Source organism: Macrobrachium rosenbergii, chromosome 22, assembly GCF_040412425.1.
Source record: "Macrobrachium rosenbergii isolate ZJJX-2024 chromosome 22, ASM4041242v1, whole genome shotgun sequence".
In the NCBI taxonomy this organism is placed as follows: domain Eukaryota; kingdom Metazoa; phylum Arthropoda; class Malacostraca; order Decapoda; family Palaemonidae; genus Macrobrachium; species Macrobrachium rosenbergii.
The window spans coordinates 30,397,247-30,425,000 of record NC_089762.1 but is presented as its reverse complement, the minus strand read 5'-3'; the positions used below and the strand labels follow the sequence as shown (position 1 = coordinate 30,425,000).

At 33.5% G+C, this 27,754-nt stretch overlaps 1 protein-coding gene and 1 long non-coding RNA gene across 2 annotated transcripts in view; one reads left to right on the top strand and one right to left on the bottom strand.

Annotated features, from left to right (window-relative positions):
• Positions 1 to 27,754, top strand: part of LOC136850704 (uncharacterized) — a 1,048,955-nt gene that overhangs the window by 560,901 nt on the left and 460,300 nt on the right. The gene's annotated exons all lie outside the window — the stretch shown is intronic.
• LOC136850703 (uncharacterized) overlaps positions 1 to 27,754 on the bottom strand; it is a 460,181-nt gene that overhangs the window by 120,466 nt on the left and 311,961 nt on the right. The gene's annotated exons all lie outside the window — the stretch shown is intronic.

Here is a 27,754-nt window from a genome sequence, read left to right as displayed (position 1 = left end):
TTATATATATATATATATATATATATATATATATATATATATATATATATATATACATATATATATATATATATATATATATATATATATATATATATATATATATATATATATATATATACATACATACACTGTATGTATCCCACATACGTACTGTACAAGGAGTATTTCGCATCTGTATCTCTCTAGATTTTGTCTAAATGGCCGAAGCCGAGCGAAGGCCATATCATTAGCAGCACAAGAGACTTTAATTATCCTGAGCTGCAGTCCCGTGTCAGGACCTTCTCTCCTTCTTGGCCGAGTCCCAACGTCCCGTCCAATAAAGGAGCTCGCAAACCACTACGATACAACCCTCGCCTGTCAACACCAAATGCAAGAAGATCTCGCGCGCTCTTGCTTCGTTTTGGCTCTTGAAGGCTCTCTCTCTCCCTCTCTCTCTCTCTCTTGGTGCTGCTCTTCTTCTTCCTCGCGCTGATTCAAGCAGGCAGTCCTCAGCCAGTTTGGAGATTGCTTGGTGAACTTCTTTGGAAGTCTGGTTATTAATCGTTCTTTCAGTTTTGTCAATTGTTGTTGTTAGAGTTTTTGTTGGCGTTTTCGGCCATTCTGTCAGTTTTGTTGGTTATTGTTGGTGGTGTTTTCAGTCATTCTTTCAATTCTGACAGTGGTTTTTGTTGGAGGTAACAGTCTCTCTCTCAGTTCTGTCAATTATAATTGTTGGCATTTTCAGTCATTCTTTCAATTCTGTCAGTGGTTTTTGTTGGAGGTAACCAGTCTCTCTCTCAGTTCTGTCAGTTACAATTTTTGGCGTTTTAGCCATTCTTTCAATTCTGTCAGTGGTTTTTGTTGGAGCTAACAGTCTCTCTCTTAATTTTGTCAATTAAAATTGTTGGCGTTTTCAGCCATTCTTTTAATTTTGTATATTATTGCTGGCGTTTTTGGTCATTCTTTCAATTCTGTAAGTTATCGTTGTGGGCGTTTTTAGTCATTCTTTCAGTTGTGTTAATTATTGTTTTTGGCTTTTTCAGTCGCTCCCTCAATTCTGTCAATTATAGTTGTTGGCGTTAACAGTCATTCTCTCAGTTGTCAGTGATTGTTATTCCCGTTTTCAGTCATTGTCTCTCTTCTGTCAGTTATTGTTGTTGGCGTTTTCATGCAAGATTAGAAAAGCAAATTCAGTTCTACGACAAATGCTGATCTTTGTCTTTGGCAATACGTAAGTGTGAGCGTTGGTTGTTAGTCATGTCGGCTGTTTATATGCTGACAATTATGTTATTGCTATCAGTTAATTTAAATTAAATAATTATTTAAATGATCAATTAAATGATTATTTAAGTAAAGCTCAATTAAACAGGTATTATTTAAATAATGATCAGTGAAATAATTATTTAAATAATGATCAATTAAATAATTTATTTAAATAATTATCAATTGAATAATAATTTTATATGGTTATATGCTGTCAATTATGTTATTACTATCAATTAAGTTAAATAATTATTTAAATAATGATCAATTAAATAATTATTTATGTGATCAATTAAATATTTATGTAAATAATGATCATTTAAATAATTAATTAATTAATGACCAGTTAAATAATTGTGTAAATAATGACCAATTAAATAATTTTTTAAATAATGATCAGTTAAATAATAATGGTCAATTAAATAATTATTTAAATAAAAATCAGTTGAATAATTATTTTATTGCTATCAATTAAATAATCATTTTGTTGTTATTAATTAGATAATTATTTTATAGCTATCAATGCTGTGTAAAATTTTAACCTGGCCTTGAAATAGTTTTTTTTACCTTCCATTTATTCTGGGATAAAAGAACACAAGTCCAGCTTCCGTAATGAACACGTTCAACACCTCTGATGAGAGTCACCGCCTGTCCCAGTATTTCATAATAATCGTACCCCATATTCCCTCAGGGGTCGAGTGGGCTTCTCGATCGCCTCTCCTCTTGCCAGTTTCTCATACCTCGAGCACAAGAGGCAGATGCTGAGGGCAGAGCGGGGAATGCGAGAGGTCCACCTTATTTTGGTACAGCACAACAGTCAGATGATGGTTATCGTGTTCTCCGTCGAATACCAATTGTTCTTTTGGTCATGCATTGTCCGTTTATTTTATTTTTTTTTCCTGTCATGATATTTTTGGTGAACATCAGACGCAGTTGTTGAAAATGACTGATTTTTTTGGTATGGTATTTTTTCCAGCATCTGTTTACAACATGATTGACGATTTTATAATAATAATAATAATAATAATAATAATAATAATAATAATAATAATAATAATAATAATTATTATTATTATTATTATTATTATTATTATTATTATTATTATTATTATTATTATTATTCAGAAAATAAAGCTCTCTTTAGGTGGAACAAGCCTATAGGGGCCATTGACTTGAAATTCAAGCTTCCAAAGAATATGCTCATTTGATAGAAGTTAGAGAGGATAATAAAATATACAGAAAGAAGAGATCAGTTATTATGAAAGGAAAAATAAACATAAATTAATTAATTAATGAAAAGATAAAATACAAGGTGAAATGTTTTAGGTTAATGATATATTACATCTTTGCTTGAACTTTTGAGGTTCTGATAGCACAGCATCCTCAGGGAGACTGTTCGCAAGTCCAACGGGGCGAGGAGTAAACGACCTCTGAACTGAGAAGTTCGACATCGAGGAAAAAGTTAAGTATACCTTAGTTTTACCAGACCACTGAGCTGATTAACAGCTCTCCTAGGGCTGGCCCGAAGGATTAGACTTTTTTTACGTGGCTAAGAACCAATTGGTTACTTAGCAACGGGACTTACAGCTTATTGTGGAATCCGAACCACATTATAGCGAGAAATGAATTTCTATCACCAGAAATAAATTCCTCTAACTGTTCATCAGCCGGCCGGGGGAATTGAACTCCCGCCCATCGAGTGACAGTCTGAAGCTCAACCGACTCAGCCAACGAAGGGCTTTCGACATCTAGGAACATTTAATTTTTATTTTTAGTTAACATTGCCATTCGCTTAATCGCGCTGATTGGTCTGTAAGTGAGCACTGCTGAATTAATTAAACTATACAAGTCAGCAGTAAAACTACAGCATGCAACAGGAACACACCCCGGAACTTGAGAAATTAGTAACTCCATTTTATAATATAGAATGAGAAGCATATTCCGCGGACGGTGAAAATACCAGTAAAGTATTAGTTCTTTTTGATGTGTGCAAGACACACAACACTCGTAAATCTAGTCGAGAAATGGCTATTTATGTTCTAGCCCAGTATGTGGGTGGGTTTAATAAGATTATATTTTGACAGTGTGTCAGATTCCAAATCCTATTATTAAAGAGGTAATGTAGTTGTATTCAATAAAAAGAAAAATACAAGTAGTGACGCTAGTTTGGAGCAGTTTTCGCGAGATTTACCACAAATTCTCTCTCTCTCTCTCTCTCTCTCTCTCTCTCTCTCTCTCTCTCTCTCTCTCTCTCTCTCTCTCTCTCTCTCTCTCATTTCAATTAAAGATATGCCATAAAACCTGATGAATTAGAATTTCATGAATAAATCAGTGTTCGTTCTTGAGAGGAATCGGTGTGCGATTTAATTTCCGCGAAAAGAAATAAGATTTACGGAAGACCCCCTAACCCATGTCGATAAATTTGCAGCATGCAAATACAACACACAAACAAGATACGTAATGAAAGCTGTTATCTCATGAAAAATTAATTGACTGGCGCCCTCTCCCAATGAAGCCAGTGGAAGTGAGGGACGCGTAAAGGATGTAAAAATAATAAAAATAAAGTAAGCCATAAAATTGTTGTATTCATATCGCTGACTCGGTCCAGGTTCTGTTTGCTTTAGTTTGATATTTTTTTTTAATTTTACATAGACGAGAAACTTGAAAATTGTTCTTGATTACGAAACTCTTTTTAATAAACTACAAAGTCGGGTGCTGTTGAAATGGTAATATTTTATTATGATTTGATGTTTTGATTTTATAGGAATATTGAAGGCTTATACTGTAGTGAGTGATTGAAAGGCATATTACATCCGTTTTAGGAGCGCCACTTTCTCCGCTTAACAGTTCTTACTATTTTCCTTAACATAACAAACCTAACCAACCTAACCCAACCTAACCCAATCTAACCTAACTAACCTAACCAACCTAATCTAACCTAACCTAACCTAACCTAACCAACCTAACCTAACCAACCTAACCTAACCTAACCTAACCTAACCTAACCTTACCTTACCTTCAAGAAAGCCCACTTCACTGTCGAAAATCAGGATCATTCAAGTGCCTATTACTTTTTCATACATTATTATACTCATAAAGTATAATAATTGTAGTATGAGTATAACTGGCACATTCCCTACCCAGCAAAGCCTTCCATATTGGGATAAGTTTACTTCAGTGAAAAATAATTATCAGGTCCTCTAGACCATCACTTCACGCCATTTTTTGTCGTCATTCATTCTCAGAATAGACCAGCCGGCTGTCGAGAGATATATAATATGATTTTTGCTCTGCTGTACAAGTTCCTCTCGAATTCATGTTCTGTTCTTAGAATCGGAATTAATCCATTTTGTCATGATAGCTGATTGTTAAGTTGGTATCACTTGATTATATATATATATATATATATATATATATATATATATATATATATATATATATAATCATGTATAGTGTGTGTGAGGGGGCGGTTTGGGGTATAAGTTAAATTATTCTTGAATAATTAATCTCCTCGTTCAGTGTCTAATCCATTTATTTCCCTTAATGACAAAACTCCTTTTATTGGTGTTTGTAATCTGACTTTGACTTCCGCTGCACTTCGCATTTTCCCGTACGAAATTGCACCCGTTCCCCCGGCCGAAATTTTCCTCCTCCACCTTTCTCCTCTCCCTGCATATTCCTTTTTCAACCCCTTCCCCACCCCTCCCACAAACTTGTCCGGACCGCCATCTTTTTTTCCCCCTCCAGGCTGAAGGAGGACCGTGTTTGTTCACTCTCCGTTGCATTACATGGCGATGGCTTCCTGACCTCATGTCACGAGAGGGTTGGGGTACTGAGTGGGTGCTTTGGGAGGGGGGAGGGAGAGAGGGAGGATGAAAAGAAACTCTGGAGGAGGAGGAGGAGGAGGAGTCTGGTAGAATATATGAAGAAAGGAGAGACAAGGAGACGGTCAGAGGAGCAGACAGGCAAATAGTTACCGAGCAGAAAGACGTAAAGACTGATTGTTTGTGACGGGACGAAAAGAGAATAGACTTTCGCGCAGAGAGAGAGAGAGAGAGAGAGAGAGAGAGAGAGAGAGAGAGAGATTTGATAATAGAAGATGGCAGTGCAGCTGCTGTGGCCAGCGACGCTGAAAATACACAGTGGGTCGAAAGGAATGACTCCGGAGCAATTATAAAATAATGAATTTCGTTATTGCTAACTCTATAATAATGCCTTCGCACGTTTTCAATATCTGAAAAACAATATGTACTGTGTACATGTGTGTGTATGTATGTATATATATATATATATATATATATATATATATATATATATATATATATATATATATATATATATATATATATATATATATATATATATATATATATATATGTATATATATACATTATATTATATATATGTATATATATATATACTGTATATGTATATACTATATATATATATATATATATATATATATATATATATATATATATATATATATATATACTATATAATATATATATATATATATATATATATATATATATATATATATATATATATATATATATATATATATATATATATATATATATATATATATATATATATATATCCTCGTCAGTAAATCTAAAGATTCTTCAAGAAGGCACTATGGTCAAGATAAGGTGAAGGGTGACCTAGGATTATCTTCTTCAAATCTTCTAAACTGTTTCTCCCAAAACAGTGGTTCTCAACCTTTTTTGGGCCCATGAACCCTTGCACCATTATGTCAGATTGTTTCCCCCCCCCCTTCCAAAATTATCTGTCTTAAAAGGTGCATGCCAAATAGTTTGCAACAAAATACTAACACAGACACAAGATAGCGGAGAGAAAGCCCAGTGACCTCACAGTAGTGCAGACCGGTGCACACTTAGTTTTGTGTGGTCCTAGAGCCAGTTTGAGCCTACCAATCTGTGGTCACAATTCCCTTCCTGAAACTCTGAAATTCCTCCCTGGATGAGAACCACTTTTCTAGAGGTATCTTGTCGATGGGATCGGAATTTCACAACCCTTGAAAGGTGATCGTAGTATTTGCTCATTTAATTGAGGCGGATTTCATCTTTGACCTTTGAATCGACAGCTGCTCTTACGAAGAATGCATGACAAATTCCAGCCGACATAATTATTCAAATTATTTCTGTGACCAAAGACAGTCTTTTGGCAGTTTTATTTGTGCCATTGTTCTGTCTTTGAGAATAGAGGCTTTAATTATACTTTTTGAGTGCCCTACAACATTGCCTTTAATTATGCAATTAGTATTGCGAACATTGTGTAAATGTTTATTTGTGGGGAATTTATCTCTTTACTCACTTTCCTCTTTATTTTACTCACTTTCCCCTTTATTTTATTTTTCCACATGTGGGCTTCCATGCTGCGGAACACAAGACACGCATCTCTTTAGAAAGCATTTCCATATTTCCTCCTCATTTTGTTATAAGAAACGTGATCTTTCATCTTATGTGTTTTTGTGTTATTTCCTCGAATGTGCCTTTTTCTCCATAATTTTCCTTCTTAAATTGTATTCTTATTTCATACATCAGCATGATAATCTCATCGTTATACATTGGATATTGTGTATGGACTTCATTTACATATCCTCTCTTCGCACGGGCCAATATAGGCAAGCACTCCTTGCTGCTGCATTGGTCCCATTCTATCCCCATTATATCTCTCCAGCCTTTCCTTCTTAGACCTCTTTTGTTCATCAACTTACTCTTCCGCCTGTACAATAATAATATATGATTTCACATTATTATCCTCTACAGTCTTGTTTGCTCCTAGTGCTTGTTTTAAATATTCTGTTAAAGCAACGTAAACCGAAGAATCAAACCCGTTTCAATACATTTTTCCAAAAGACGCTCTTCATATACATTAACTCTTGTCAGCCAGAACTAATAACTATGCCATATCTTTCTCTGTCAGTTCCATTTCTATTCAGAGCACCATGTACAACTCTTCTCCTTTTTCCTGAAACAAAGCCCGGCGCAAGTTCTCACATAAACTTTCTTTCACTCATTGTAGTTTTCTGTAAAAGAAGATATTGAGATGGCTATTTGTCTGTCCGTCCGCCCTCAGATCCTAAAAACTACTGAGGCTAAAGGGCTGCAAATTGGTATGTTGATCATCCACCGTCCAATCATCAAACGTACCAAATTGCAGCCCTCTAGCCTCAGTAGTTTTTATTTTATTTAAGGTTAAAGTTAGCCATGATCGTTCCTCTGGCACCGCTATAGGTGCAAACAACACAGGCCACCACCGGGCTGTGGGTGAAAGTTCCGTGGGCCGCGGCTGAGAGTTTCATACAGCATTATGCGCTGTACAGAACTTATTCTTCGGCGCATTTTTTACTTCTTTTATTCCTGGATCTTGTATTATTATACTCTTACAGCTGTACTTCCACTGCACTCAGTTTCACAGACTCAGAACTTGAAACGACAAGAGCTATCTCCCTTTCTTGGTTTACATATCCCAGCTAGACCTCGGAGTATCAAACATAGTCTTTCTCAGTCCTGAAAACTTTGCTTTTCGCTTTGATGGGAGGGGGTATCTCGACTGTGTTTTCTATCGACAAAACTACCGCTCAGCAATTACAGGAAGTTAGAATTATAAAAGTTAAGATAACTATGTGTAGTAAAAAGTGACATTGATGAATGAATTGCTTGGTACAAAAACCTGAGCTATTCAAGATAAATCGTGAGAGTAAATAGGTTCAGAACCAAAATCAGAGTATTGACTTTCGCGCTGAGTGCACTTTTATATTGTTGATAACAGTAGTCGTTTGATCTTCATTCCTAGACCGCTGATATAGTGGTTAGTGTCGTGGTATGCCACTCAGATGTCGCGGGTTCGCGTCTCCCCCAAGGCGATAAAAATTCACTGGCTCCATATCATGATCAGTTAGTGCTGCAGTGTGGGGTCTGTGGTGGGAGGTTGAAACCAATATTCATAGGAAGCTTGAATTTCAAGTCAATGGCGCTTGTGTGCTTGTTCCATGGGAATACAGTAGGTTTCATCTATCGAAATAATAATAATAATAATAACGAGAGGACATTATTATTTTACAGTTACATGAAACTAATAACAGGAATAGTTAAAATTACTGATAAGTCAAAATCTTTCCGTGATACGTCTTTTTATTGACAAAACAAATAATTAATCACTATTTATAACACATCAGATTAACGTCATACGTCGCGTCATTAATATACACAACTCTCATATTTGTGAACCTAATTTGTAATGTAAACATGGGAAATATCAAATCACCCAAGTTAATTTCTCTGCTTGGAATTTAACCCTTGTTTCGCTCATTGAACGCGCGAATCAGCAAAGCTTCGTCCGTTTCAGTCGAGACGACTTCGTCCAGAGAAACGAGCCGCTTTCGCCGGCGTAATAATATATGTATAAGTGCGCGCGTGTGTCCGCATTTGAGTCGGGGCGAGCAACAATTTCGACACTTGATTATAGCTCCAATGAATCGTGTTTCGTCCGAACGAATCATGCTCGGAAATGGAGCTTATTCGGCGCTGTGTTCCCAAATGAATTTGACTTCCAAATCTTGATTAAACTATGATCCAATTGAGCAAGAAATTTCGTATTCCATCCTCCGAACTTCACATAACAGAATTCAAAGAATCTCGCTGATTGGATTCAAATAGCCGCCGCTACGGAAAGCTGACCTCCGGCCGCCCCCGCCCCCGTCAGAGCCGGACGAGCCCAGCCCTTGTCATTGGATGCCGCGGGAAAATGCTCATTATATGGGAAAATATCGTGATAATGATAATGACGTTTCCCCTCAAATATCATTATTTCTGGTCCCTTGGCGCATTGATTAGTAGTAACACGCACCAATAACTGAAATGTGAGGATCTTTAATTACCATTTCGCGTGTCATTACCTAATTAGAATGGCATCTGATAATGAGTTACAAATCAGTATTACGATTTTTTTTCCCCTCTAGCATGTATCCTGTTACGCGGTGCCCGGTATTCATAAAGGCTAAACTATTCATAATTGTGATATTGGTCCATGAAAGATTTATTCCTTGTAACTTTCATTCTATTCTTTCGTTGTTAATGTTTTGTTTTTAACTAAATGGTCTGTGTATTTGTTTCCGCGTTCTTTCGTTTTCGAATTGATAGCACTAATAGCAATAAAGCTAGACTAAAACTATGTACATGTGTGAATTCATATCTCTATTTATATATGTATGTGTATATATATATATATATATATATATATATATATATATATATATATATATATTTATATTATGTATGTATATATATATATATATATATATATATATATATATATATATATATATATATATATATATATATACTGGTATGGTGGTTAGTGTCGTGGCATGCCGCTCAGATGTCGCGGGTTCGCGTCTCCCCAGGGTGATGAAAATTCACTGGCTCTGTATCATGATCAGTTACTGCTGCAGTGTGGGGTCTGTGGTTGGAGGTTGAAACCAACATTTTCTTTGGAAGCTTGAGTTTCAAGTCAATGGCCCCTGTGTGCTTGTTCCATGTGAACAGGTTTCATCTGCTGAAATATTAATAATATATATGTACATATATATATATATATATATATATATATATATATATATATATATATATATATATATATATATATATAAACCTACATACCTGTAAGAATGATTGTAATAAAATTTTGTACTTCTTTTTGTACGTTCCTATATGAATATAAAATGGGATGTCTGCCATATGTATATCTACATATAAAGATGATTACCTCTTGTTTACCTCATGTGTCGGATGAAAATAATTAATTTCGTTTTGTTTTCAAAATTCATATCTTTGTTTCTGGTAAAAAGTAAACTAAAGTTTTTCCATTAATGACTGAAAAGGCACTGAAGAAAAGTATGAGCTGCATTTAGTTTATAGATATATATATATATATATATATATATATATATATATATATATATATATATATATATATATATATATTTTATATATATACATTATATGTATATATATATATATCTTTTTATATATATATATATATATATATATATATATATATATATATATATATATATATATATATATATATATAAAAGTGCTCTTCAAACTAAATTCAGATTATACTTTTTCTTCGGTGCCTTTTCAGTCATTTATGGAAAACGTTAGTTGACTTTATACCAGAAACAAAGATATGAATTTTGAAAAATTTTATATTATATTTTTTGTGCATTTTGAAATAAAAACGTGGTTCTAAAATTTTTTGAATTAGTTTTTATATATATATATATATTCATATATATTATATTATATGTATTTATAAATGTATATATATACATATACACATACACACATATGTATATGTATATGTATATATTTATTTACATTTATAAATATATATGATATATATATATATATATATATATATATATATATATATATATATATATATATATATATATATATATATATATAATTCTGTATATGTAAAACTAATTCAAAAAAATTTTAGAACCACGTTTTCATTTCAAAATGCACAAAAAAGTATAATATAAAATTTTCTGTGATCCTCAATATTAATGGTTACTTACGCCTAAACATAAAAGCGAGGGGCGCGTAGTCACCTAACTTCCTCACAATTCTTTACAGACATGTTTAAATTGAGAAGTTTCCGAAAGCAAGATTTCACAGCACGGATATGCGGGATTAAATCTCGCCATGTACCTAGTGATGATGTAAGTTGGTTAAGACCTGGAGAGGTCTGTGAAAGCATTGAAGGCGGTAAAGTGATTGTTATAAAAGACTTGCATGGAATTTGGTTCCATACCTGGTAAGCTTCCTCAAGAACCACTAAGAGTAGGCTATAAATATCATTGTTAGAAATTGCTTGACAATTCGCATTACTGACGTTAAATTTTGCATCCATAAAGCTCTTACTTTACCTATGTCTTTATATACTGTACACATTGCATCAATAAAGTACGTTTTCAATACAGTGCAGTACAATATATGTCTGTATAGAATTCTATGCAAGTTCGGGTAAGCGGCCCACGATTTTACTTTTAGGCATGAGTAAACACAAACGTCCTCGCGCATACCAGAGAGTTTTTGAGGAAAGAGAGGAAAAGAATGCAAGATTAGGCAAATAGGCGCCCCACGCTTTTATGTTTGGCCGTAAGTAACCATTAATATTGTGGATCACAGAAAGTTTTATTTTATACTTTTTGGTGCATTTTGAAGTAAAAGCGGGTTTAAATTTTTTTTTTTATTAGTTTGCGATTTTTTAGTATTTGACAGTTGAATAAGTATTGCTTGCACCACCGAGTGACAAAACCGATTGCAGAGCCCATGCTCGCTTGTTTGCACGGTCGTTACGAAAGTTTACGAATCCACGGTCTCAACACTGTATGGTTCATACATTTGAAAACATAATCCCTTGGCTAAGTGTTTCTGCATACTATGCAACGATAAAATTACAGTAGTATTTAATTTTAAAAAATATTTTTAATATTGCATTGTCACCGATTTTGAACATGTACATCAAATCTAAGGGAATTCGGTTCGGTAGAAGTGGGTCAAATATCGGTTGCAGGTTCTGACCCAAACAGACACACACAGACAAACAAACAGACAGACAGTCAAGTTAAATAAAAAGTAATAGATATAAATAAAATATATATATAATATATATATATATATATATATATATATATATATATAAATTTATATATATGTAAATTTATATAAATATAAATATATATAAATATGTATGTGTGTGTATTTATGTATAATACACACATATATATATGTATATATACACATATATGTAGCACTGATGGGAAGATACTTTATCATCGCTAACATTATTATTATTATTATTATTATTATTATTATTATTATTATTATTATTATTATTATTACGGAATCAGTAGCCTCAAATGCTTAAGGATTTTAGGCGCACTTCTGACAATGTACCAAGATTCAGTAGACGGGAAAAAGGTCTTCTTTTATTACCATTATCATGAAAACAGCTTTAATCCATCTCCACATATTTTAGTTTTAGTGGTAACCCCGTCTTTATTATCTTCATTCTCCATTTCTCTTCCTTTATTTTGTTTACCTCCGTGCCACATGGCTGCCCTCAAGTCCATGTCTTTATATTTGGGACCGGCTAATTCTAGGACATTCTCCTGACTCTAGTTGTCAGGACATTTTCTCTTTTTTTTGGGAAAACGTTCACAAAACTGCGACGTTTCCCTGGGGCAAATTTCTTGATAAAAGAACCGCCGAGATTTTTTTTCAAGATTACATCCTGGTTATCTCCTTTTTTTAAGAGTTACTTTAATTAAAGGATAGCTGAAGATTTTGTTAAACTTTTAAATACAAGTACACGAATGTGTGTGTGATATTGTTAACATGGCCACTGGTCTTTTGATATTTTCTCTCATTCCTTCACATATTTATCCCAGGTAGGGGGGTAGGGTCGTCAGTGCACCTAATGCTGTGCATTGTAGGAATTACTTGAGGTTCTTTGCAGCGTCCCTTCGGCCCCTAGCTGCAACCCCTTTAATTCCTTTTACTGTACCTCCATTCATATTCTTTCTTCCGTCTTACTTTCCACCCTCTTCTAACAATGTTTAATAGTTCCACTGCGAGTTTTCCTCCTGTTACACTTTTTAAATCTCTTACTCTTAATTTTCCTGTCAGCGCTGAATGACCTCATGGGTCCCAACGCTTGGCCTTCTGCCTAAATTGTATATTCTATCTATTTTCACATATTTGTCTGCCTGCTAAGTGGTTGTTTACTGCCTGAACGGAAACCTGATTGATGAAGAAAATGAGAAAATCCCGATTCGCTAATCCTCATGCCGGCGAGTCAAACTTGATCATCATCATCCCTGGCAAATGGTTCATTACTGCGAACTCATCTCAGTTTACCCGATGGAATTTCGATTCCCTAAATTTTCAGTTTATCTAATTTAGCCTTTGCTCTTCTCTTAAATATTTCATGGAGCAAATATCAAGACCATTCTTAGTCTAGTGAGTTTTCTGTTGCTGTTTTGGAAGGCAGGCATTGGGTGATTCTCTTTTAAGGACATAAGGGTTACTGTCGTTCATCCATAGTCTCTCCATTTACATAATATCAGTTATGAAATTTCACAAATTCTTTTGTATGTAAACATTCGGAGACAAAATCATGGAATAATAGATGTTTCTTTTGACGAAACCTGCTTCACAAGCCGTGAGAGATGGTGAAAGGGTTCCAGAACACCGAGAAAGCTTGTATGCAATATTTAAAATTAAATATGGAAAGAAGGGCAAAGAAATATGAAATACTTAAAAGTAAAATATCGAAAGAGGGGGGAAAGAAAATATAGAAAATGTATTTTTTTTATTCTACCCAGACTGTAAACAGTTTATAGGTAGGTGATAAGCATAGCGGTAATTAAAAATGAATAAAGTAAAACTGAATCACAATGTCAGAGTTTGTACAGGACAGTGCATCTATTTTTTATGAATTAAAAAAAGGATGACTTGAAACTCATTTTTATAAAAACCGAGAAGTATTAGCTTAGGAGGATGGAGTTATTTAGCTGCTCTTCCAAGTATAGACGTGTTGTCTTGGAAATATTTCCCACAAATTTAGCAAAGTTGAATTTAGAGTAGATCAAGTAAAGGGGTCGAATGATTTTTTTTCTGCCTCATACTATCAAAGTCCACTGTTCCTTCTCGAGAACTTAGAATGACTGATCTGTGAACAAAAGAGTTATACGACAATGGCAGTTGCCGCATGGTGACCTTATGTGCATTGCTATGTTAATTCCTTGATAACATTAACTGTAGGCTAACCATAGTTTCAGTACAGGAAAGTAATAATGGCAATTTTTACCCACCAGTTGCCTCATTTAAAGCCTCGCTATAATAGCCCGGCTCATTGACGAAAAAAGCACAGAACCCTTATCGTGAAGAACGCTTCAGTACTATACCCCTTCTCAGAAACACACACTTTATCTCAGTAATAATATTATCATTGGTTCTATTATTACAAGTGGTCTCATACCATCACTCTTCTGGACATACGATCACGACGCTTGTAGCATAGAAACTGCAATCAGAGAATTAACAAAATAGCCAGCTTCAAAGCAGATTGTTAACATTACAAATGTTATGGTGTCATTTGCAGGAACAACACCAATACCACCATCCCTATAATAAACCTGACGTAGTTTAACGCAACCGTGATGCTATCCCAGTGATGACTAAAGGTGACGTATAATTGACAAAGACACTCTCATAGGCCATCCTTCTGTAATTACACTTATATCATCAGTCGTATTAGCTCCAGTAATGGCATCGTTGTATTGTTGCCAATAACGCAAGTCAGATATCTTTTCTGAAATATCATTATCATTATTAATTTCACAAGAACTAGAATCAAATCACTACTAACAATGAAACTATAACGTCCTAGTTTGGCACACTTTAGTCTTCCACTCTGTGAATTCATTGCAAATTGCCTTCGAGATCACTCTCTTTATTTTAGAAATGTTGCATATTTTTACATGCTTTTATTTAACTTGACTTCTGCATCTGTCTGCCAGTGTGTCTGTTTGGGTCAAATCTTGTAAGTCAATTTTCGACCTGTTTCCTTCATCTGATGGACTTGGAATTTTGCATGGTTACTCAATCCCGGTGACAATGCAACCTTACATGATCAGTAGGTCAGTACTGAACTCTAGTGACCCTACAGTGACCTTTCCCAGTATCTCAGGATTTGTATAAAAATTTTCAGATTTTTTATACCTTCTTTGACTCTGTACAATAAGATGAAAGCTCTCCGGATTTTTCAAACTTTCTTTGGCTCAACAGGATATCACGTTCCATTTTTTTTTCTATTTCATTACAGTCATAAATCGGTTACAATTTTCTGTCAAAACTAAATAGTATAAAAAAAATTAAACAAGCTTTTATTAAAATGCACGAAAAAGTACGAAATAATTTTTTAAGACACACCAGGATTTTCTTACAATTAATCATATCTATAAAAAATAAAAGAGTGGGCGCCAAACATGGAAGGAAATGCAACAAGAAATAAAAATATTTCTTTCCTTGTCGCAATTCCTTCCATCTTTGGCGCCCACGCTTTTATTTTTATAGACATGATTAATTGTAAGAAAATCCTGGTGCGTCTCAAGAAATTATTTTATATTTTTAGTGCATTTTAATGAAAGCGTGTTTTTTTTAAAAAAATTTATATTTTTTATCTTATCTCAACTGCTGTAATTCCAGCTTGGCATCATTTATATTTCGCAGAAGGATGTCTGCTCTCTCTTTATCCTGTTGATATCCCGTCCTCACTTCCTCAGAAAGGGTGCACCCATCAGGCTTGTTATTCCTCTAGGCATTCCACTCTGGCGAAGTCAAGATCTCAAATGTCAATCAAATCAATCAACAAACGCTTCGTATCTGTAAATTTTGCCCTCCGCTGTTTTCCCAAATCACAAATTTAAATGACACTTTTTTTTTTTTTAAGAAGAAAGTTTTGTTGTCTGGGAAGAAAAGACGTCATGTCTTACATCTTACAGTGACTGCTATTATATTCTTTGAAGAAAAACCTGCCGTGCTATTTTCAGCAACAGCACTGAATGGCATTCCTTGGTTAATAGATTCACAATGTCTTGTTAAGTCTTGTTAAGCTTCGGCGAAGCAGCAACCAAACTAAGAACGCTAATGTCAAGAAAAACGCTCAAAGCTCTGTTGTCAGTAAAAGATCAGAGCATGTTTAGAAATTCTGAGACCACTCTTGTCAGTAACCACAGTCAGTAATTGCTACTACGGATCGTGTGACTAAACGATAAATGAAAGTATGAGCTAAGTAAAATCTAGAATGTAAGAATGCTGTTTGATTTATAAGGAGAGTTGTAATTAAGGAAACCATAGCCAAAGCACTATTCTTGAAAATATCTCAACATAATCTGCAAAAAAGGTAATCTGAAGAAATTTTGATAAATTGTTTGAATATTCTTAGAGGCAAATATATTGAGGTAAATTTAAAAGGGCTACTGTATTTTACCTAATATTAAAGTCAAAGGGAATTTGATACCTGAAAATCTTAAGCAACCTAGCCATGAAATATTAACCTGGCGAAATGCCTAGGTACAGAGGTATACACACACACACACATATATATATCTACTGTATGTGTGTGTATGGATGTGTAGGTATATATATATTCATCCATTTGCACAGCCGAATGCATAACAAGTGTATTAGCTTAACGAGGTACCTAAGCTTTTCAGTAATTATAATAATTTAGTTTTCACACACTCAGTCGCACTGTATCAGATACATTAATTGTAGTCCGAATATATATATATATATATATATATATATATATATATATATATATATATATATATATATATATATATATATATATATAGAGAGAGAGAGAGAGAGAGAGAGAGAGAGAGAGAGAGAGAGATATATATATATATATATATATAGATAGAGAGATATATATATATATATATATATATATGTGTATGTGTGTGTGTGTGTGTGTGTGTGTACATGTGTGTATATATATATATATATACTGTAGAATCTACTGGTCACTTTTACTGGATACATATGTAATTGTAATAGCCACAATGCCCTCTTAACTTCCTCGAATACTTCGTTTCCAACCACCAGATATCAGAATTTCTTCATATTTCTTGCACTTGGATCTTAAGGCCTTATTGTGAAAAGTGTATCCAAAAAAGCGCGAAGGTTTCGAGGAAGTTAAGATGACATTGTGGCTATTACAATCACACACACACACACACACACACACACATATATATATATATATATATATATATATATATATATATATATATATATATATATATATATATATATATATATTATTTATATATGTATGTATACTAATATATACACACTGTACACACACACACACATATTACATATATATATATATATATATATATATATATATATATATATATATATATATATAATCACGATCAGGAACGTATTGACTTCTGTAAAGTTGCATTCGAAATATGAGTTTTTATATTTAGTCTGTTTTATTTTAATATTGTTTTACTGGGTCGTTTTGATTTAATTGTTATAGTTCTTTGGTTATTTTAATCCCTGATGCTTTGCAACGTTAACAAGAAGTAAACGGAGATGTGTATTATCATTTTTGCCATCCTGTTTATATTATACATATATATATATATATATATATATATATACATATATTTGTACATATATACATATATATGTATATATATACTGTATACATATATATATAAATATATATATATATATATATATATATATATATATATATATATATATATATATAGATATATAGATATATATATATATATATATATATATATATATATATATATATATATATATATATATATATATATACATACACACACACAAGGAGAACCACGGCTAAAATACACATTCTGAAGGAAAAAGGGAATGAAGACCTCCATTCTTACAAATTTATTGCCGACGTTTCATAACACATGTCAAATTTTCAAGGCTGCAAATGAAAATAATTTGCATTACAGTTAGAATCACGGTATTAAAAAAATAAAAAAAAGATAAAATATTTAAAATTCACAAAAAAATGGCAATGCAGCGTTAAGTTTTTAAATTAGGTATATAATTGAACATAAAACTAGAAAAAAAAAGGACCACGAAAGATATAGGTCAAGGGAATCAAGACAGACTCACCAAGCGAAATTATTCTTTCATTTCGCTTGGTGAGTCTGTGTCTTGGTTCCCTTGACCTATATCTTTTTGGTCCTTTTTTTTCTTGTTTTTTGTTAATCTATATACCTGATTTTAACGCTGCATTGCCATTTTTTGTAAATTTTAAATATTTTTATTTATTTTTTTAATACCGTGATTCTCTCCGTAGTGTTATTTTCTTTTTTTTTTAAGCCTTGAAAATGTGACATGTGTCATGAAACGTCGGCAATAAATTTGTAAGAATGGAGGTCTTCGTTTCCCCTGTTCCTTGAGGATGTGTGTGTATATATAGATATATATGTATGTATATGAATGTACGTATATATAGTATATATAGTATATTATACTGTATATATATATTATATATATATATATATTGTGAGTGTTTATATAAACACGCATAGATATTTACCTATACTTACACACCTCTTGAATAATTCGGGTAATGGACCACCTGACTGATACCCACTCTGTAAAGTAAGCTTCGGACGAGGAGCCAAAATTATACTCGGTCGTCTCAACTGTACACTGCATCACACACTTTCTTCATACCTATTCTTCTTCTTTGCGAACTTGTATTATCTCCGAGCACCCGCGGGAGTGGATTGCCCCGAGAGAAGCATTAACCAACTTTGCTCATCCAAATATTCTCTTTTTGACCCCACTTTCAGCGTCGCTCTTCTGTGCATCATTTTCCAAGTCTTCTTCTCTGATTGTACCGTTCGCTTTCCAACCGTCTGCCTTGTCATCCACCCCTATAACACACACACACACATACATACTTACACCCCTCCACCCCCACCCCCACCCCTTGTCATTCAGCCATCTCCTTCCCGGAAATAAGAATCCCTAATAGGAAAAAGGCTTAATTATGATTAATCTTCTTCTTATCTCGATCTTACTCCCGGAGATTTTTTTTCGAGGTGTTTTAGAAAAAAATTTACTTTTCAATTCTCGTGTTTTCCTTGTTCATAATTTTTATTCTCCTGAAAAAAAAACTCCCCATTCTTAATATTCTTTCAATATACTTTTCATGATCTCGGATGGAACTTTTACGTTAATTGACTTATTTATACACATTATTTCTTATTAAAGTCATTCTCAATTTTTCAGTTAATTTTTTCTATTAGATTAAAGTAAATTTTTCTACCAAATTAAACTATTTTTTTCTACAAAATTCAACTAAGTTTTTCTACTATATGAAACTAGTCCTAAATTTTTCAACGAACGTCTTTTCTAAATCTATCATTAAAGACGCTTGGTCAGGCGACCAGCTTCTTGCGCTGTTCGGAGAGATTAAGTGATCGGAAGATTTTTGCGACATCTCGGGATAACGCAAGTTTTCGGATGAAACCGAAAGTCTTCTTGGCGGATTTAAAGAGTATCGGGTAATCAAAGGTTCTTCTTGAATGAGAAAGTCGTTGGAGGTTCAAAAAGAAGAAAAAAAGTTTTGCCGGTGTCAAAAAAAAAAAAGTTTTAGGTGATAGTAAAAGTTCTGGCTATAATGAAAAAAAAAAATGTTTTTCGGGTTGTATCGCTGTAGTTCTTTGAGTAATTGAAATTTTTTTTAAGATGATTTTATTCATTTATTAATTGAAAATTTATTTTTTTAAGATGATTTTATTCATTTATTAATTATATAGCTTGTGAAGAATATTTCTCAGGATTGATATAAAACTTATTTTATGCTTATAAATATTGTGTATTTGTAATAAATTTATCAGAGTCCATATGCAAGTAATTCACTTTTTTATACTCTAAAAGTGTGGGAGAGGTTAGTCTGGCTTCTGTAATAAATGGACAAGGGAAAAAACCAGATGAACAAATATGGATAAATTTGACTTATTTATTACTACGACTATATATATATATATATATATATATATATATATATATATATATATATATATATATATATATATATATATATATATAATTATATATATAATATATATACATATATAAATTTTATATGTGTGTATATATATATGTATGTTGCAACCTAAAGAAATAAACAACTTGTACACCAAAATTGTCATTATTAACCTATAAGTGCTCTGTAAGCAAACAGACAAACGCACAAACTCTTAGATATAATTTCCCGCGCAGGGTTTTTCATTTGAAGTTTGTCATTCGCGTGGTATAACTTTTTTTTTTTTTTTATCTCCGATGTCACTCACTGTCTTCACAAGTCTGTCCATAAATCGTTTGATGTCCGCTGAGTCATTTGGATCGACTCGCTTTTTATTGTCGATTCAATTTTGGCGTCCTTTGAAGGCGGTCTCCGAATGATTTAAAATTATCTCTTCGATGATTAATATTTTGACGTAACACTCAGGGAGTTTAAGAATGTGTTCGATTCCCGAAAGATCTCTGTGTAGATTTATTTGTAAATATATTTGTACCCATACAAAACTGTGGATTTGTTTCTCCATTTCAAGTTTTTTTTTAATTAAATTGGTTATGTCTTCTGTTACCAGTTAGTGAAAATTTGAAACTACTTTAGGAAAGCTTAACACGTACTGCCAATGGATAAATTTGAGTGCAAAAGAGGCAAAATATTGCTCTAATTTAAGAGTGAAGATTAAGGCTTGACTAGATTTCGCTCCTGTAAATACGAGGGACAATTCCACATCTGAGACATTCTTTTCTGTAAATCACATGACATCAAAATCTTTCTTTTAGATTTTCCCAAGCTCACGCTTTTATGTATTGCATTGCAATATGGCATTGGGCTTTCATTTATTTTTATAGTAATTATATAATAAGGGCGAAATGAATTATGGCAACTAATCTGTTAAATCTGTTAAACATAGAATAGAACATTTCTATTGAAGCAGAAACATTATATATGTATATATATATATATATATATATATATATATGTATATATATATATATAAATATATATATATATATATATATATATATATATATATATATATATATATATATATATATATATATATATATATATATATATATATATATATATATACATATACACATATATGTGTATATATATACACACATATATATATATATATATAGTCTACAAGCATGAAAATAAAATCTCTCATTGTATTTTCTTGCAGTATTAACAAACTTAGATCCGTTTGTGATTGTTTATTTAAGAGAACAAAAGTTCCAGTTATGTAATATGTACTCTTAGTCAACAGAAGTACAAGATGAAGTTTCCGTTGGAGTTTTAGAGTTTTACTCTTAAACAAAAGAAAGGAAAAAAGTCCTTCCGCAACTTTTGTCAGTCTAGAGACATTTTCCATTCACGCTATATTTGATTTAGGTGTCAGGGAATATGTGTCACTGTAAAGTGACTATATTTGTCTGGTTTTACATTAATATAAAACTTGGGCTGAGCTTTTGAAGACTGCGGCAATAATAGCATTAGCATCGGTTTCAGTATCATTAGCTGTAATAATACTAGTAGTAGTAGTAGTAGTAGAATTGACCTGCATCCCATTAAAAATACATTCGAGTTAATTACATGCTTGATTACTCACACCACAGATAATGAATAGCTTTAAATGTCAACACAGGCGGAATCACTCAATGCTCACAGCAAAATGATCAAATTCGACCTAATCTTGGCACGGAAATATATACTCAACAAAAAAAGTTTTATATCTCCTTTTCTCTGGGGTACTTAATCCATGCTTAGGTCCAGTCATCTTGAAATGGCATCCATAGAAAATTCATGGCTTCGTTCCATTCCACCTCCGAAATTCTTTCTTTGTGTGTGGCATTTCCCACTCCGTTTCTGAAGGATGTCTCAGTTTGACACCTACGAGTTATTTGCCGTAATTAGCGGGGGTAGTGTTCTGCAAGACGAGAATCTTTTTGTTCAAGGTAAGATAGAAACTTTTGCTTGATATGGTTATTATTTTAGTTGATAGTGTTCCCGTTTGGGGTAATCATATCAGCTTAATTCCTAGCCTGGGTCGCTGTTTTTAATGAGCTTTTCTAGCTTTGGAAGAATGATAAGCTAATTTAATCCTTGAACAAATTACCTTTAGAAGATAATAGCGAATCCCTGTACACACCCTTAAAACTAGCTTGCCTATCCTTGTGTACATAACCTGTCAGTGATGTACGACTTTTAATACGATAAATTTTCTTTTCTTGCAATGCAAGGAAAGAGTGTTTACCATTATGAGGGCGAACTACTTGACACTGATTATAAAGAGCACCACGACTCCATAGATTGTTAGTATTAGACGGTTAGTCTGTTGCGTTTGAGATAAAAAAGAAATGTACGATTCTGTTTACATATAATGGAACAATCTACAATAGAGAGCTTAAATATATCAAAGTTCTGTAGCAATGATTCATTATTCCATCAGTGTACTAAAAAATATAATAATAGCGCAAGGCAGATAAAGTAATGGCCTTTTCAACTGTACTACAAAAGTGATCATAAAACGTCCATACGATACTTAATCATAATCAAGGAGTAGTAATGAACGTGAGATACGTAAGATTGCGTGCGATAAAAAAGGCCAAAAAACTTTTTTAAATGGTTAGGAAGAGATTGAGCAGTGATCAAAGACAAGGCAGGACATGACATGAGAGATGAGATATCTAGAGTAGCCATAGACTCGATAATTTGTATACATACATACAGCTGAGGCCACAGGAAAAAAAATTACCAAGCGCTTTCGTGTTATTTCAAAACATTTTCAAGGTATTATGTACTTTGAAGATATGCTGAAAAAACACGAAAGTGCTTGGTACATTCTTTCATTTTTCCTGTGGATTCAGCTGTATTTACTGTAACATATTTTTAAGTAACATAGTAGTATATACATGTATATTGACGGTGACTATTTTGCAGAAGGGAAGTAGAACAAGATGGACAATCCCAACAAAAACCTTGAAAAGGACAAACCTTCTTCAGATGATAGTTGGAAGAACCACGCATATAAAAGCAGCAAAAAAAAAAAAAAAAAAAAATATATATATATATATATATATATATATATATATATATATATATATATATATATATATATATATCATTATTTATTGTTGGCGATATTTTAACGAAAGGGAACACGTCTTTCACAGTGGGATTTTTTAATTAAGGAAATAAAAGTTCCATGACATTGTAAGATGAGCGACTTCCGTGATACAAGGTAATTGCAAGTACTATGTTGTATTAATAAAGTACTGGAATTGGTGGTGAAAATAGAGACGTGACATTTTATGTAGGTAACATTTTCCTAGGTGCTGTAGAACTGTCTTTAATTTCGTTTATAGAAAGAGCTGCAAATTTAAACAAAAAATAGTGAAGAAGTTTGACACCAAATGGGTATATATAGGGCTTTGGAAATCAAATTATTCGGGAACCAGGAAGCTTTGCAGGGTAGAAAAATGAACAGTCACAGAACCTAAGCAATACTGGTCTTCACAAACATAAATAAATAAACAAATTAATTTGTTAGTTAAGGTGATTGACTAAATGGATAAGTACAAAGTCAAGGGCAAGTATTTGAGATACTCTCCCTTAACTGGGAGGGGTTATGGTAAACGAGAACCGAAGTGAGGGCAGACTTGTTGATCAGGAATATTAACCATTAACTTAGATTTACTCCTGTCGAGAGGTGGGACAAAGGATGAAGCCTCGAATTTACGAGAGCAGTACTCTAGACATGGAAAGGTGACAGGAGAAGGTAAAGAATTTACATCATTCAGATAGATCTCCAAGTTTTCTAAATTGCGTTACGTGATCTCTGCAAGACAGGTTTGAAAAATCTTGACCGCCCTAGGCATTGATAGAGAAGGAGGACTCTTATATTTGATAATACTGGTACCAACGCAAATATGAGAATAGGTAGACATAGACAGACTTAGTTAAAACAAGTAAAAAATGCGCCGAAGAAACCTCTGTACAGCGCATAATCAAGGCCACCGAAAACAGATCTATCTGTCGGTGGCCTCTGTATAATGCTGTATGAACCGCGGCCCATGAAACTTTAACTACTGCCCGGTGGTGGTCTATCTATACCGTTGCCAGAAGCACGATTATGGCTAACTTTAACCTTAAATAAAATAAAAACTACTGAACCTAGAGGACTGCAATTTGATATGTTTGATGATTGGAGGGTGGATGATCAACATACCAATTTGCATCCCTCTAGCCTCAGTAGTTTTTAAGATCTGAGGGCGAACAGGAAAGTGCGGACGGAATAAAGTGCGGGCGGACATACACAGCCGGTACAATAGTTTTCTTTTACAGAAAACTTAAAAATGAACAATTTGAAAATAAATGCGGACAACAAACAACCAATAAAAGTAAGTTGCATGGACGAGGTGCATAGAAGAGGTAACCTGTAAAAGATTCTTAAGAATAAAAAAAATGAAATTTTTAATTAAACATAGATTTTGCTACTGAAAACACTTAAGCTTCTCGTTTAAAACCAAAAGTTGGCTGACAGAGTAAAGGAAAAGAGTCACAAGCAAGAATTTTGGCCAAGAATGTTTGTCCAGACTCTCAGGTGGCCTAAAGACCCCCAAAGCGATGATATGAGATTCCCCGGCGTCTTGTAGAGAGGATGCCCGAAAATCTTGTTGATGGGTAAACATATCCTCGTAGATTTTGCTCGTGTATTTAAAAGGAAGGTTGTTAACGTTTGAAGACCTAATAGTTCAGTAAAGTATGAATACTTTTAGCAACAACATAAATAATAAAATATTACTTAAAAAGGGATAGGCGGCTGCTTTTCTTTGGTTCCTGAGCAAGAAAATTTTTGAAAAATGCAGCGTAGTTTCAGAAACTAACACTCACGCTAATAAAACAACGAAATCCCGGAGTCAGTTTATTAGTGAATTCCTGTAGAAAATGCAATGGGCAAATATTCGAGCCTGATGCAGTGAGTGAATGCCTTTAAGGAAACAAGATCCGTAGGAACCTTGCGAGCAGAAACCATAAGTTGTGGCCCAAGATTAAAAAGGGAAAAGGTAGCTGGATCACGAGCAATGGAATCGACTTTGTAAGTGATCTACAATTTTTAGATCTATCATGATCGATTAAAGGAAAAATTTATGTGTCGAGAAGTGGTTAATGGCTAATTGCTTTGGATATATCGAGCTAAAGAAAATTAGAACATTGAAGTTAACTAAGATGTGAGCATGTTGTACGGTGGTGAATATTGTAGATGTTTAGATTTAAAATAAGGATTAGGAGCATCATATTGGGCTAAGCTGCCTGGTCGCATATTTTAATTTAGTAACAGTCGAGGGCTTGCAAATGTAACAATGGAATAAGTACACCTACAAAAGCTAATTATGAAGAGGCCAAACATAGTTAAGTGATAATGATATTTTAAATGGTAAAGTGAAATTTGAAAGAACTTAAGAGTTACCCAGTAAACCTCCATATTTCACGTAAGTTACCAAAATCATAAGTACATACTGCATTGTCGAAGGATATGTATCTGAATCGATAATGCAAAGTTTATTCCAGACTGGAACTGTAAGCACCCGAAAATCCGAACGTCTCCCAGATCGTGGATGTGAATTAATCTGTGGTATTTTTCGTCCTCCGTGGTTTTTCAGCTCCGATTCAAGGCCCACATCGCAATAATTACCGAGCGGACATTTTGCAATAATGACAATCTTCACTTTCCGCACGATATCCCGAATTGCGATTTTTTATTTTTTTTTAAAGAACATGACCGCAGTATTTTCTCTCTCTCTCTCTCTCTCTCTCTCTCTCTCTCTCTCTCTCTCTCTCTCTCCCCCACACACACACACACACACACACACACACACACACACACACGAATTGTCTTTTGCTCTCACAAAAACGATCTAGATTCTAGAAGAAACTCTTGTTCTGCTGAATAAATCATTACGTGATGAACTGTATTTGTAAACTGAAAATTCCATCCCTTTGCTCAACGATATATTCTGCTTATAAAAAAAAAGCTGACCGCTGATGATAATCATTTCTTGCAAACTATTGTCAGAATGATAACTTGTGAGGATTTGATTTGGCTCTAGGGGTAACTATTTCACTAGTTGCTGTAATTCTGGATCCAACCCTTTTGCACAAAAAAACATTTTAATCTGAGTATGATGAAGAAAATATATGATCCGTATTTTAAGATAAAAATTCAGTTGGTATTTAAAGTTCTTGATTCTTTGTGGAGACTTTTGCCCTTTTTAGCTAGCGTTATCACCTCATTCTTTTAATGATCTTACTCAGTAAATCAGTATGTTTTGAAGACCGCAGCCTCCACTAAGATAAGTATATCTTAGCTTAACCAGACCACTGAGCTGATTAACAGCTCTCCTAGGGCTGGCCCGAAGGATTAGATTTATTTTACGTGGCTAAGAACCAACTGGTTACCTAGCAACGGAACCTACAGCTTATTGTGGAATCCGAACCACATTACGACGAGAAACGAATTTCTATCACCAGAAATGAATTCCTCTAATTCTTCATTGGCCGGTCGGAGGGTCGAACGCTGGGCCAACAGCGTGCTAGCCGAGAGCTCTACCCACCCCTCCAATGAAGAACTAAGAATAATTCCCTTTTTTTTATTGTTCCTGTTTCTGTAGTCAGTAAAATGAAGACATTTATAGTACATATTACGTTTAAATCTAACCATATGTGTAGGAAAAGTGTAAATGGTGTAATTATCCACATGAACGGGAACAATTACGTTATACTTTCTAACTTATAAGAATCGTTTTGATTCGATTAAACTACATTGCTGTTCCTTTTAAGTATCATATTTAGGTGTAGTAATATCTAATGTAGATTAGTTCCGCTAAAGAGTAATGGAAATAGTTTCCAGTCATATTGTATACTGTGTGTCCTTGCGGTACTTTTAACAATATTGATAACAATACACGATTTCTTTGATACACGTATAACAGATTGAGTTTAGGTAACGTTGTATGAATAGAAACGCATCAGTTTTTTCATAGAAATTATTGGGAAAATCGAGAAATGATTAAATGCCTGGGAAGTGAGTCTTCTCAACAATTTTCATATAAATAGAAATTAATGGACAAATCGAGCAATAATTAAATGCCTGGGAAATGAATCTACTCAACATTTTTCATATATATATGTTATATAATTTTGAGACGGGGCGATGACGTCACATGACATGTATTAAGAACGGGTAACATTCGTCATTGTAGCTTTTTGATATTGGAACAAGAATTTTGTTGTGTACGATTTCTGTCAACTATTGTCTTAAAAATATTCCAACACAGAGAAACTCTCGTGATTGATTCTGCAATATTCTGAATTTCTAAAGAGCTTAGTATGCTAAACTCCGTGATTGCAATTGCAGAGTCAACAATGTTTGCCAAACTAATGACAGGGTGAAATCGATAAACTAATTTTTGCTGTAGCATCATAAGCAATAGTTTTATAAAGAGAAAGAATTACGATATAATATCGAGTCTGTAGCTTTTACAATCGTAAGGTATAGATAACAGAAGGAGCTTAACGGTATCCAGAAAAATGGCAAAGGCAAAATAATGATATAAAAACAGTGCAGATTCTTAATCATTTAGAAGGGGTGAGAATATTTTTGTGAATATGCTGTACTGAATTTCGCAGTTGATAATTTCATAATGATTTCATAGTGATTTATCTTAAGAAGTACCTATGAACACTGGAATCAACTTAATGAGCAAATAACGGGACTTTATAT